A 13,488-nucleotide genomic window follows, 5' to 3' on the forward strand; every position below is an offset into this window, starting at 1 on the left:
AAATGAAACGATGATATAGAAAATAGATGGAAAAATCGTAATCTCATTTATATATCCTTATCTCAGTCTGAGAATTAAAAGAGGATGGGAATGAAATGATGTTTTTAGGGTATAATTAGACACATTACGCGAGAAAAACACTAATTCCAGCCTATCCAAACACTATTTAGAAAATGAAACGATGATATAGAAAATAGGTGGAAAAATGGAAATCTCATTTATATATCCTTATCTCAGTCTGAGAATTAGAAGAAGATGGGAATGAAATGATGTTTTTAGGGTATAATTAGACACATTACGCGAGAAAAACACTAATTCCAGCCGATACAAACACTATTTAGAAAATGAAACGATGATATAGAAAATAGGTGGAAAAATCGAAATCTCATTTATATATCCTTATCTCAGTCTGAGAATTAAAAGAGGATGGGAATGAAATGATATTTTTCGGGTATAATTAGACACATTACGGGAGAAAAACACTAATTCCAGCCGATACAAACACTGTTTAGAAAATGAAACGATGATATAGAAAATAGGTGGAAAAATGGAAATCTCATTTATATATCCTTATCTCAGTCTGAGAATTAGAAGAGGATGGGATTGAAATGATATTTTTCGGGTATAATTAGACACATTACGGGAGAAAAACACTAATTCCAGCCGATACAAACACTGTTTAGAAAATGAAACGATGATATAGAAAATAGGTGGAAAAATGGAAATCTCATTTATATATCCTTATCTCAGTCTGAGAATTAGAAGATGATGGGAATGAAATGATGTTTTTCGGGTATAATTAGACACATTACGCGAGAAAAACACTAATTCCAGCCTATCCAAACACTATTTAGAAAATGAAACGATGATATAGAAAATAGGTGGAAAAATCGAAATCTCATTTATATATCCTTATCTCAGTCTGAGAATTAGAAGATGATGGGAATGAAATGATGTTTTTCGGGTATAATTAGACACATTACGCGAGAAAAACACTAATTCCAGCCGATAGAAACACTACTTAGAAAATGAAACGATGATATAGAAAATAGGTGGAAAAATCGAAATCTCATTTATATATCCTTATCTCAGTCTGAGAATTAGAAGAGGATGGGAATGAAATGATGTTTTTCGAGTATAATTAGACACATTACGCGAGAAAAACACTAATTCCAGCCGATAGAAACACTACTTAGAAAATGAAACGATGATATAGAAAATAGGTGGAAAAATCGAAATCTCATTTATATATCCTTATCTCAGTCTGAGAATTAGAAGAGGATGGGAATGAAATGATGTTTTTCGGGTATAATTAGACACATTACGAGAGAAAAACATTAATTCCAGCTTATCCAAACACTATTTAGAAAATGAAACGATGATATAGAAAATAGGTGGAAAAATCGTAATCTCATTTATATATCCTTATCTCAGTCTGAGAATTAGAAGAGGATGGGAATGAAATGATGTTTTTCGGGTATAATTAGACACATTACGCGAGAAAAACACTAATTCCAGCCGATACAAACACTATTTAGAAAATGAAACGATGATATAGAAAATAGATGGAAAAATCGTAATCTCATTTATATATCCTTATCTCAGTCTGAGAATTAGAAGAGGATGGGAATGAAATGATGTTTTTCGGGTATAATTAGACACATTACGCGAGAAAAACACTAATTCCAGCCAATACAAACACTATTTAGAAAATGAAACGATGATATAGAAAATAGGTGGAAAAATGGAAATCTCATTTATATATCCTTATCTCAGTCTGAGAATTAGAAGAAGATGGGAATGAAATGATGTTTTTAGGGTATAATTAGACACATTACGCGAGAAAAACACTAATTCCAGCCGATCCAAACACTATTTAGAAAATGAAACGATGATATAGAAAATAGGTGGAAAAATGGAAATCTCATTTATATATCCTTATCTCTTTCTGAGAATTAGAAGAAGATGGGAATGAAATGATGTTTTTAGGGTATAATTAGACACATTACGCGAGAAAAACACTAATTCCAGCCGATCCAAACACTATTTAGAAAATGAAACGATGATATAGAAAATAGGTGGAAAAATCGAAATCTCATTTATATATCCTTATCTCAGTCTGAGAATTAGAAGATGATGGGAATGAAATGATGTTTTTCGGGTATAATTAGACACATTACGCGAGAAAAACACTAATTCCAGACGATAGAAACACTACTTAGAAAATGAAACGATGATATATAAAATAGGTGGAAAAATGGAAATCTCATTTATATATCCTTATCTCAGTCTGAGAATTAGAAGATGATGGGAATGAAATGATGTTTTTCGGGTATAATTAGACACATTACGGGAGAAAAACACTTATTCCAGCCTATCCAAACACTATTTAGAAAATGAAACGATGATATAGAAAATAGATGGAAAAATCGTAATCTCATTTATATATCCTTATCTGAGTCTGAGAATTAGAAGAGGATGGGAATGAAATGATGTTTTTCGGGTATAATTAGACACATTACGCGAGAAAAACACTAATTCCAGCCGATACAAACACTATTTAGAAAATGAAACGATGATATAGAAAATAGGTGGAAAAATCGTAATCTCATTTATATATCCTTATCTCAGTGTGAGAATTAGAAGAGGATGGGAATGAAATGATGTTTTTCGGGTATAATTAGACACATTACGGGAGAAAAACACTAATTCCAGCCGATACAAACACTATTTAGAAAATGAAACGATGATATAGAAAATAGGTGGAAAAATCGAAATCTCATTTATATATCCTTATCTCAGTCTCAGAATTAGAAGAGGATAGGAATGAAATGATGTTTTTCGGGTATAATTAGACACATTACGGGAGAAAAACACTAATTCAAGCCGATACAAACACTATTTAGAAAATGAAACGATGATATAGAAAATACATGGAAAAATCGTAATCTCATTTATATATCCTTATCTCAGTCTGAGAATTAGAAGAGGATGGGAATGAAATGATGTTTTTCGGATATAATTAGACACATTACGCGAGAAAAACACTAATTCCAGCCGATACAAACACTATTTAGAAAATGAAACGATGATATAGAAATTAGGTGGAAAAATCGAAATCTCATTTATATATCCTTATCTCAGTCTGAGAATTAGAAGATGATGGGAATGAAATGATGTTTTTCGGGTATAATTAGACACATTACGCGAGAAAAACACTAATTCCAGCCTATCCAAACACTATTTAGAAAATGAAACGATGATATAGAAAATAGGTGGAAAAATCGAAATCTCATTTATATATCCTTATCTCAGTCTGAGAATTAGAAGATGATGGGAATGAAATGATGTTTTTCGGGTATAATTAGACACATTACGCGAGAAAAACACTAATTCCAGCCGATAGAAACACTACTTAGAAAATGAAACGATGATATAGAAAATAGGTGGAAAAATCGAAATCTCATTTATATATCCTTATCTCAGTCTGAGAATTAGAAGAGGATGGGAATGAAATGATGTTTTTCGAGTATAATTAGACACATTACGCGAGAAAAACACTAATTCCAGCCGATACAAACACTATTTAGAAAATGAAACGATGATATAGAAAATAGGTGGAAAAATCGAAATCTCATTTATATATCCTTATCTCAGTCTGAGAATTAAAAGAGGATGGGAATGAAATGATATTTTTCGGGTATAATTAGACACATTACGGGAGAAAAACACTAATTCCAGCCGATACAAACACTATTTAGAAAATGAAACGATGATATAGAAATTAGGTGGAAAAATCGAAATCTCATTTATATATCCTTATCTCAGTCTGAGAATTAGAAGAGGATGGGAATGAAATGATGTTTTTCGGGTATAATTAGACACATTACGCAAGAAAAACACTAATTCCAGCCGATACAAACACTATTTAGAAAATGAAACGATGATATAGAAAATAGGTGGAAAAATCGAAATCTCATTTATATATCCTTATCTCAGTCTGAGAATTAAAAGAGGATGGGAATGAAATGATATTTTTCGGGTATAATTAGACACATTACGGGAGAAAAACACTAATTCCAGCCGATACAAACACTATTTAGAAAATGAAACGATGATATAGAAAATAGGTGGAAAAATCGAAATCTCATTTATATATCCTTATCTCAGTCTGAGAATTAGAAGATGATGGGAATGAAATGATGTTTTTCGGGTATAATTAGACACATTACGCGAGAAAAACACTAATTCCAGCCTATCCAAACACTATTTAGAAAATGAAACGATGATATAGAAAATAGGTGGAAAAATCGAAATCTCATTTATATATCCTTATCTCAGTCTGAGAATTAGAAGATGATGGGAATGAAATGATGTTTTTCGGGTATAATTAGACACATTACGCGAGAAAAACACTAATTCCAGCCGATAGAAACACTACTTAGAAAATGAAACGATGATATAGAAAATAGGTGGAAAAATCGAAATCTCATTTATATATCCTTATCTCAGTCTGAGAATTAGAAGAGGATGGGAATGAAATGATGTTTTTCGAGTATAATTAGACACATTACGCGAGAAAAACACTAATTCCAGCCGATAGAAACACTACTTAGAAAATGAAACGATGATATAGAAAATAGGTGGAAAAATCGAAATCTCATTTATATATCCTTATCTCAGTCTGAGAATTAGAAGAGGATGGGAATGAAATGATGTTTTTCGGGTATAATTAGACACATTACGAGAGAAAAACATTAATTCCAGCTTATCCAAACACTATTTAGAAAATGAAACGATGATATAGAAAATAGGTGGAAAAATCGTAATCTCATTTATATATCCTTATCTCAGTCTGAGAATTAGAAGAGGATGGGAATGAAATGATGTTTTTCGGGTATAATTAGACACATTACGCGAGAAAAACACTAATTCCAGCCTATCCAAACACTATTTAGAAAATGAAACGATGATATAGAAAATAGGTGGAAAAATCGAAATCTCATTTATATATCCTTATCTCAGTCTGAGAATTAGAAGAGGATGGGAATGAAATGATATTTTTCGGGTATAATTAGACACATTACGGGAGAAAAACACTAATTCCAGCCGATACAAACACTGTTTAGAAAATGAAACGATGATATAGAAAATAGGTGGAAAAATGGAAATCTCATTTATATATCCTTATCTCAGTCTGAGAATTAGAAGATGATGGGAATGAAATGATGTTTTTCGGGTATAATTAGACACATTACGCGAGAAAAACACTAATTCCAGCCTATCCAAACACTATTTAGAAAATGAAACGATGATATAGAAAATAGGTGGAAAAATCGAAATCTCATTTATATATCCTTATCTCAGTCTGAGAATTAGAAGATGATGGGAATGAAATGATGTTTTTCGGGTATAATTAGACACATTACGCGAGAAAAACACTAATTCCAGCCGATAGAAACACTACTTAGAAAATGAAACGATGATATAGAAAATAGGTGGAAAAATCGAAATCTCATTTATATATCCTTATCTCAGTCTGAGAATTAGAAGAGGATGGGAATGAAATGATGTTTTTCGAGTATAATTAGACACATTACGCGAGAAAAACACTAATTCCAGCCGATAGAAACACTACTTAGAAAATGAAACGATGATATAGAAAATAGGTGGAAAAATCGAAATCTCATTTATATATCCTTATCTCAGTCTGAGAATTAGAAGAGGATGGGAATGAAATGATGTTTTTCGGGTATAATTAGACACATTACGAGAGAAAAACATTAATTCCAGCTTATCCAAACACTATTTAGAAAATGAAACGATGATATAGAAAATAGGTGGAAAAATCGTAATCTCATTTATATATCCTTATCTCAGTCTGAGAATTAGAAGAGGATGGGAATGAAATGATGTTTTTCGGGTATAATTAGACACATTACGCGAGAAAAACACTAATTCCAGCCGATACAAACACTATTTAGAAAATGAAACGATGATATAGAAAATAGATGGAAAAATCGTAATCTCATTTATATATCCTTATCTCAGTCTGAGAATTAGAAGAGGATGGGAATGAAATGATGTTTTTCGGGTATAATTAGACACATTACGCGAGAAAAACACTAATTCCAGCCAATACAAACACTATTTAGAAAATGAAACGATGATATAGAAAATAGGTGGAAAAATGGAAATCTCATTTATATATCCTTATCTCAGTCTGAGAATTAGAAGAAGATGGGAATGAAATGATGTTTTTAGGGTATAATTAGACACATTACGCGAGAAAAACACTAATTCCAGCCGATACAAACACTATTTAGAAAATGAAACGATGATATAGAAAATAGGTGGAAAAATGGAAATCTCATTTATATATCCTTATCTCAGTCTGAGAATTAGAAGAAGATGGGAATGAAATGATGTTTTTCGGGTATAATTAGACACATTACGCGAGAAAAACACTAATTCCAGCCGATACAAACACTATTTAGAAAATGAAACGATGATATAGAAAATAGGTGGAAAAATGGAAATCTCATTTATATATCCTTATCTCAGTCTGAGAATTAGAAGAAGATGGGAATGAAATGATGTTTTTCGGATATAATTAGACACATTACGCGAGAAAAACACTAATTCCAGCCGATACAAACACTATTTAGAAAATGAAACGATGATATAGAAAATAGGTGGAAAAATGGAAATCTCATTTATATATCCTTATCTCAGTCTGAGAATTAGAAGAAGATGGGAATGAAATGATGTTTTTCGGATATAATTAGACACATTACGCGAGAAAAACACTAATTCCAGCCGATACAAACACTATTTAGAAAATGAAACGATGATATAGAAAATAGGTGGAAAAATCGAAATCTCATTTATATATCCTTATCTCAGTCTGAGAATTAAAAGAGGATGGGAATGAAATGATATTTTTCGGGTATAATTAGACACATTACGGGAGAAAAACACTAATTCCAGCCGATACAAACACTGTTTAGAAAATGAAACGATGATATAGAAAATAGGTGGAAAAATGGAAATCTCATTTATATATCCTTATCTCAGTCTGAGAATTAGAAGAGGATGGGATTGAAATGATATTTTTCGGGTATAATTAGACACATTACGGGAGAAAAACACTAATTCCAGCCGATACAAACACTGTTTAGAAAATGAAACGATGATATAGAAAATAGGTGGAAAAATGGAAATCTCATTTATATATCCTTATCTCAGTCTGAGAATTAGAAGATGATGGGAATGAAATGATGTTTTTCGGGTATAATTAGACACATTACGCGAGAAAAACACTAATTCCAGCCAATACAAACACTATTTAGAAAATGAAACGATGATATAGAAAATAGGTGGAAAAATGGAAATCTCATTTATATATCCTTATCTCAGTCTGAGAATTAGAAGAAGATGGGAATGAAATGATGTTTTTAGGGTATAATTAGACACATTACGCGAGAAAAACACTAATTCCAGCCGATCCAAACACTATTTAGAAAATGAAACGATGATATAGAAAATAGGTGGAAAAATGGAAATCTCATTTATATATCCTTATCTCTTTCTGAGAATTAGAAGAAGATGGGAATGAAATGATGTTTTTAGGGTATAATTAGACACATTACGCGAGAAAAACACTAATTCCAGCCTATCCAAACACTATTTAGAAAATGAAACGATGATATAGAAAATAGGTGGAAAAATCGAAATCTCATTTATATATCCTTATCTCAGTCTGAGAATTAGAAGATGATGGGAATGAAATGATGTTTTTCGGGTATAATTAGACACATTACGCGAGAAAAACACTAATTCCAGCCGATAGAAACACTACTTAGAAAATGAAACGATGATATAGAAAATAGGTGGAAAAATCGAAATCTCATTTATATATCCTTATCTCAGTCTGAGAATTAGAAGAGGATGGGAATGAAATGATGTTTTTCGAGTATAATTAGACACATTACGCGAGAAAAACACTAATTCCAGCCGATAGAAACACTACTTAGAAAATGAAACGATGATATAGAAAATAGGTGGAAAAATCGAAATCTCATTTATATATCCTTATCTCAGTCTGAGAATTAGAAGAGGATGGGAATGAAATGATGTTTTTCGGGTATAATTAGACACATTACGAGAGAAAAACATTAATTCCAGCTTATCCAAACACTATTTAGAAAATGAAACGATGATATAGAAAATAGGTGGAAAAATCGTAATCTCATTTATATATCCTTATCTCAGTCTGAGAATTAGAAGAGGATGGGAATGAAATGATGTTTTTCGGGTATAATTAGACACATTACGCGAGAAAAACACTAATTCCAGCCGATACAAACACTATTTAGAAAATGAAACGATGATATAGAAAATAGATGGAAAAATCGTAATCTCATTTATATATCCTTATCTCAGTCTGAGAATTAGAAGAGGATGGGAATGAAATGATGTTTTTCGGGTATAATTAGACACATTACGCGAGAAAAACACTAATTCCAGCCAATACAAACACTATTTAGAAAATGAAACGATGATATAGAAAATAGGTGGAAAAATGGAAATCTCATTTATATATCCTTATCTCAGTCTGAGAATTAGAAGAAGATGGGAATGAAATGATGTTTTTAGGGTATAATTAGACACATTACGCGAGAAAAACACTAATTCCAGCCGATCCAAACACTATTTAGAAAATGAAACGATGATATAGAAAATAGGTGGAAAAATGGAAATCTCATTTATATATCCTTATCTCTTTCTGAGAATTAGAAGAAGATGGGAATGAAATGATGTTTTTAGGGTATAATTAGACACATTACGCGAGAAAAACACTAATTCCAGCCGATCCAAACACTATTTAGAAAATGAAACGATGATATAGAAAATAGGTGGAAAAATTGAAATCTCATTTATATATCCTTATCTCAGTCTGAGAATTAGAAGATGATGGGAATGAAATGATGTTTTTCGGGTATAATTAGACACATTACGCGAGAAAAACACTAATTCCAGACGATAGAAACACTACTTAGAAAATGAAACGATGATATATAAAATAGGTGGAAAAATGGAAATCTCATTTATATATCCTTATCTCAGTCTGAGAATTAGAAGATGATGGGAATGAAATGATGTTTTTCGGGTATAATTAGACACATTACGGGAGAAAAACACTTATTCCAGCCTATCCAAACACTATTTAGAAAATGAAACGATGATATAGAAAATAGATGGAAAAATCGTAATCTCATTTATATATCCTTATCTGAGTCTGAGAATTAGAAGAGGATGGGAATGAAATGATGTTTTTCGGGTATAATTAGACACATTACGCGAGAAAAACACTAATTCCAGCCGATACAAACACTATTTAGAAAATGAAACGATGATATAGAAAATAGGTGGAAAAATCGTAATCTCATTTATATATCCTTATCTCAGTGTGAGAATTAGAAGAGGATGGGAATGAAATGATGTTTTTCGGGTATAATTAGACACATTACGGGAGAAAAACACTAATTCCAGCCGATACAAACACTATTTAGAAAATGAAACGATGATATAGAAAATAGGTGGAAAAATCGAAATCTCATTTATATATCCTTATCTCAGTCTCAGAATTAGAAGAGGATAGGAATGAAATGATGTTTTTCGGGTATAATTAGACACATTACGGGAGAAAAACACTAATTCAAGCCGATACAAACACTATTTAGAAAATGAAACGATGATATAGAAAATACATGGAAAAATCGTAATCTCATTTATATATCCTTATCTCAGTCTGAGAATTAGAAGAGGATGGGAATGAAATGATGTTTTTCGGATATAATTAGACACATTACGCGAGAAAAACACTAATTCCAGCCGATACAAACACTATTTAGAAAATGAAACGATGATATAGAAATTAGGTGGAAAAATCGAAATCTCATTTATATATCCTTATCTCAGTCTGAGAATTAGAAGAGGATGGGAATGAAATGATGTTTTTCGGGTATAATTAGACACATTACGCAAGAAAAACACTAATTCCAGCCGATACAAACACTATTTAGAAAATGAAACGATGATATAGAAAATAGGTGGAAAAATCGAAATCTCATTTATATATCCTTATCTCAGTCTGAGAATTAAAAGAGGATGGGAATGAAATGATATTTTTCGGGTATAATTAGACACATTACGGGAGAAAAACACTAATTCCAGCCGATACAAACACTATTTAGAAAATGAAACGATGATATAGAAAATAGGTGGAAAAATCGAAATCTCATTTATAAATCCTTATCTCAGTCTGAGAATTAGAAGAGGATGGGAATGAAATGATATTTTTCGGGTATAATTAGACACATTACGGGAGAAAAACACTAATTCCAGCCGATACAAACACTGTTTAGAAAATGAAACGATGATATAGAAAATAGGTGGAAAAATGGAAATCTCATTTATATATCCTTATCTCAGTCTGAGAATTAGAAGATGATGGGAATGAAATGATGTTTTTCGGGTATAATTAGACACATTACGCGAGAAAAACACTAATTCCAGCCTATCCAAACACTATTTAGAAAATGAAACGATGATATAGAAAATAGGTGGAAAAATCGAAATCTCATTTATATATCCTTATCTCAGTCTGAGAATTAGAAGATGATGGGAATGAAATGATGTTTTTCGGGTATAATTAGACACATTACGCGAGAAAAACACTAATTCCAGCCGATAGAAACACTACTTAGAAAATGAAACGATGATATAGAAAATAGGTGGAAAAATCGAAATCTCATTTATATATCCTTATCTCAGTCTGAGAATTAGAAGAGGATGGGAATGAAATGATGTTTTTCGAGTATAATTAGACACATTACGCGAGAAAAACACTAATTCCAGCCGATAGAAACACTACTTAGAAAATGAAACGATGATATAGAAAATAGGTGGAAAAATCGAAATCTCATTTATATATCCTTATCTCAGTCTGAGAATTAGAAGAGGATGGGAATGAAATGATGTTTTTCGGGTATAATTAGACACATTACGAGAGAAAAACATTAATTCCAGCTTATCCAAACACTATTTAGAAAATGAAACGATGATATAGAAAATAGGTGGAAAAATCGTAATCTCATTTATATATCCTTATCTCAGTCTGAGGATTAGAAGAGGATGGGAATGAAATGATGTTTTTCGGGTATAATTAGACACATTACGCGAGAAAAACACTAATTCCAGCCGATACAAACACTATTTAGAAAATGAAACGATGATATAGAAAATAGGTGGAAAAATCGAAATCTCATTTATATATCCTTATCTCAGTCTGAGAATTAGAAGAGGATGGGAATGAAATGATGTTTTTCGGGTATAATTAGACACATTACGCGAGAAAAACACTAATTCCAGCCTATCCAAACACTATTTAGAAAATGAAACGATGATATAGAAAATAGGTGGAAAAATCGAAATTTCATTTATATATCCTTATCTCAGTCTGAGAATTAGAAGAGGATGGGAATGAAATGATGTTTTTCGGGTATAATTAGACACATTACGCGAGAAAAACACTAATTCCAGCCTATCCAACCACTATTTAGAAAATGAAACGATGATATAGAAAATAGGTGGAAAAATCGAAATCTCATTTATATATCCTTATCTCAGTCTGAGAATTAGAAGAGGATGGGAATGAAATGATGTTTTTCGGGTATAATTAGACACATTACGAGAGAAAAACATTAATTCCAGCTTATCCAAACACTATTTAGAAAATGAAACGATGATATAGAAAATAGGTGGAAAAATCGTAATCTCATTTATATATCCTTATCTCAGTCTGAGAATTAGAAGAGGATGGGAATGAAATGATGTTTTTCGGGTATAATTAGACACATTACGCGAGAAAAACACTAATTCCAGCCGATACAAACACTATTTAGAAAATGAAACGATGATATAGAAAATAGGTGGAAAAATCGAAATCTCATTTATATATCCTTATCTCAGTCTGAGAATTAGAAGAGGATGGGAATGAAATGATGTTTTTCGGGTATAATTAGACACATTACGCGAGAAAAACACTAATTCCAGCCTATCCAAACACTATTTAGAAAATGAAACGATGATATAGAAAATAGGTGGAAAAATCGAAATTTCATTTATATATCCTTATCTCAGTCTGAGAATTAGAAGAGGATGGGAATGAAATGATGTTTTTCGGGTATAATTAGACACATTACGCGAGAAAAACACTAATTCCAGCCTATCCAACCACTATTTAGAAAATGAAACGATGATATAGAAAATAGGTGGAAAAATCGAAATCTCATTTATATATCCTTATCTCAGTCTGAGAATTAGAAGAGGATGGGAATGAAATGATGTTTTTCGAGTATAATTAGACACATTACGCGAGAAAAACACTAATTCCAGCCGATAGAAACACTACTTAGAAAATGAAACGATGATATAGAAAATAGGTGGAAAAATCGAAATCTCATTTATATATCCTTATCTCAGTCTGAGAATTAGAAGAGGATGGGAATGAAATGATGTTTTTCGGGTATAATTAGACACATTACGAGAGAAAAACATTAATTCCAGCTTATCCAAACACTATTTAGAAAATGAAACGATGATATAGAAAATAGGTGGAAAAATCGTAATCTCATTTATATATCCTTATCTCAGTCTGAGAATTAGAAGAGGATGGGAATGAAATGATGTTTTTCGGGTATAATTAGACACATTACGCGAGAAAAACACTAATTCCAGCCGATACAAACACTATTTAGAAAATGAAACGATGATATAGAAAATAGATGGAAAAATCGTAATCTCATTTATATATCCTTATCTCAGTCTGAGAATTAGAAGAGGATGGGAATGAAATGATGTTTTTCGGGTATAATTAGACACATTACGCGAGAAAAACACTAATTCCAGCCAATACAAACACTATTTAGAAAATGAAACGATGATATAGAAAATAGGTGGAAAAATGGAAATCTCATTTATATATCCTTATCTCAGTCTGAGAATTAGAAGAAGATGGGAATGAAATGATGTTTTTAGGGTATAATTAGACACATTACGCGAGAAAAACACTAATTCCAGCCGATCCAAACACTATTTAGAAAATGAAACGATGATATAGAAAATAGGTGGAAAAATGGAAATCTCATTTATATATCCTTATCTCTTTCTGAGAATTAGAAGAAGATGGGAATGAAATGATGTTTTTAGGGTATAATTAGACACATTACGCGAGAAAAACACTAATTCCAGCCGATCCAAACACTATTTAGAAAATGAAACGATGATATAGAAAATAGATGGAAAAATCGTAATCTCATTTATATATCCTTATCTGAGTCTGAGAATTAGAAGAGGATGGGAATGAAATGATGTTTTTCGGGTATAATTAGACACATTACGCGAGAAAAACACTAATTCCAG

At 31.5% G+C, this 13,488-nt stretch overlaps 1 long non-coding RNA gene across 15 annotated transcripts in view; it reads left to right on the forward strand.

Annotated features, from left to right (window-relative positions):
* Positions 1–13,201, forward strand: part of LOC126734600 (uncharacterized) — a 52,831-nt gene extending 39,630 nt beyond the window's left edge. For all 15 annotated transcript variants that reach the window (XR_007660104.1, XR_007660098.1, XR_007660097.1 and 12 more), the window contains 6 exons: positions 1,053–1,223; positions 3,447–4,643; positions 5,499–5,669; positions 7,893–8,063; positions 10,800–11,312; positions 12,339–13,201. This is a non-coding gene — a long non-coding RNA (uncharacterized LOC126734600). The remainder of the gene's footprint in view (positions 1–1,052; positions 1,224–3,446; positions 4,644–5,498; positions 5,670–7,892; positions 8,064–10,799; positions 11,313–12,338) is intronic.
* Positions 13,202–13,488: the final 287 nt, after the last annotated feature.

Source organism: Anthonomus grandis, chromosome 3 (genome assembly GCF_022605725.1).
Source record: "Anthonomus grandis grandis chromosome 3, icAntGran1.3, whole genome shotgun sequence".
In the NCBI taxonomy this organism is placed as follows: Eukaryota; Metazoa; Arthropoda; class Insecta; order Coleoptera; family Curculionidae; genus Anthonomus; species Anthonomus grandis.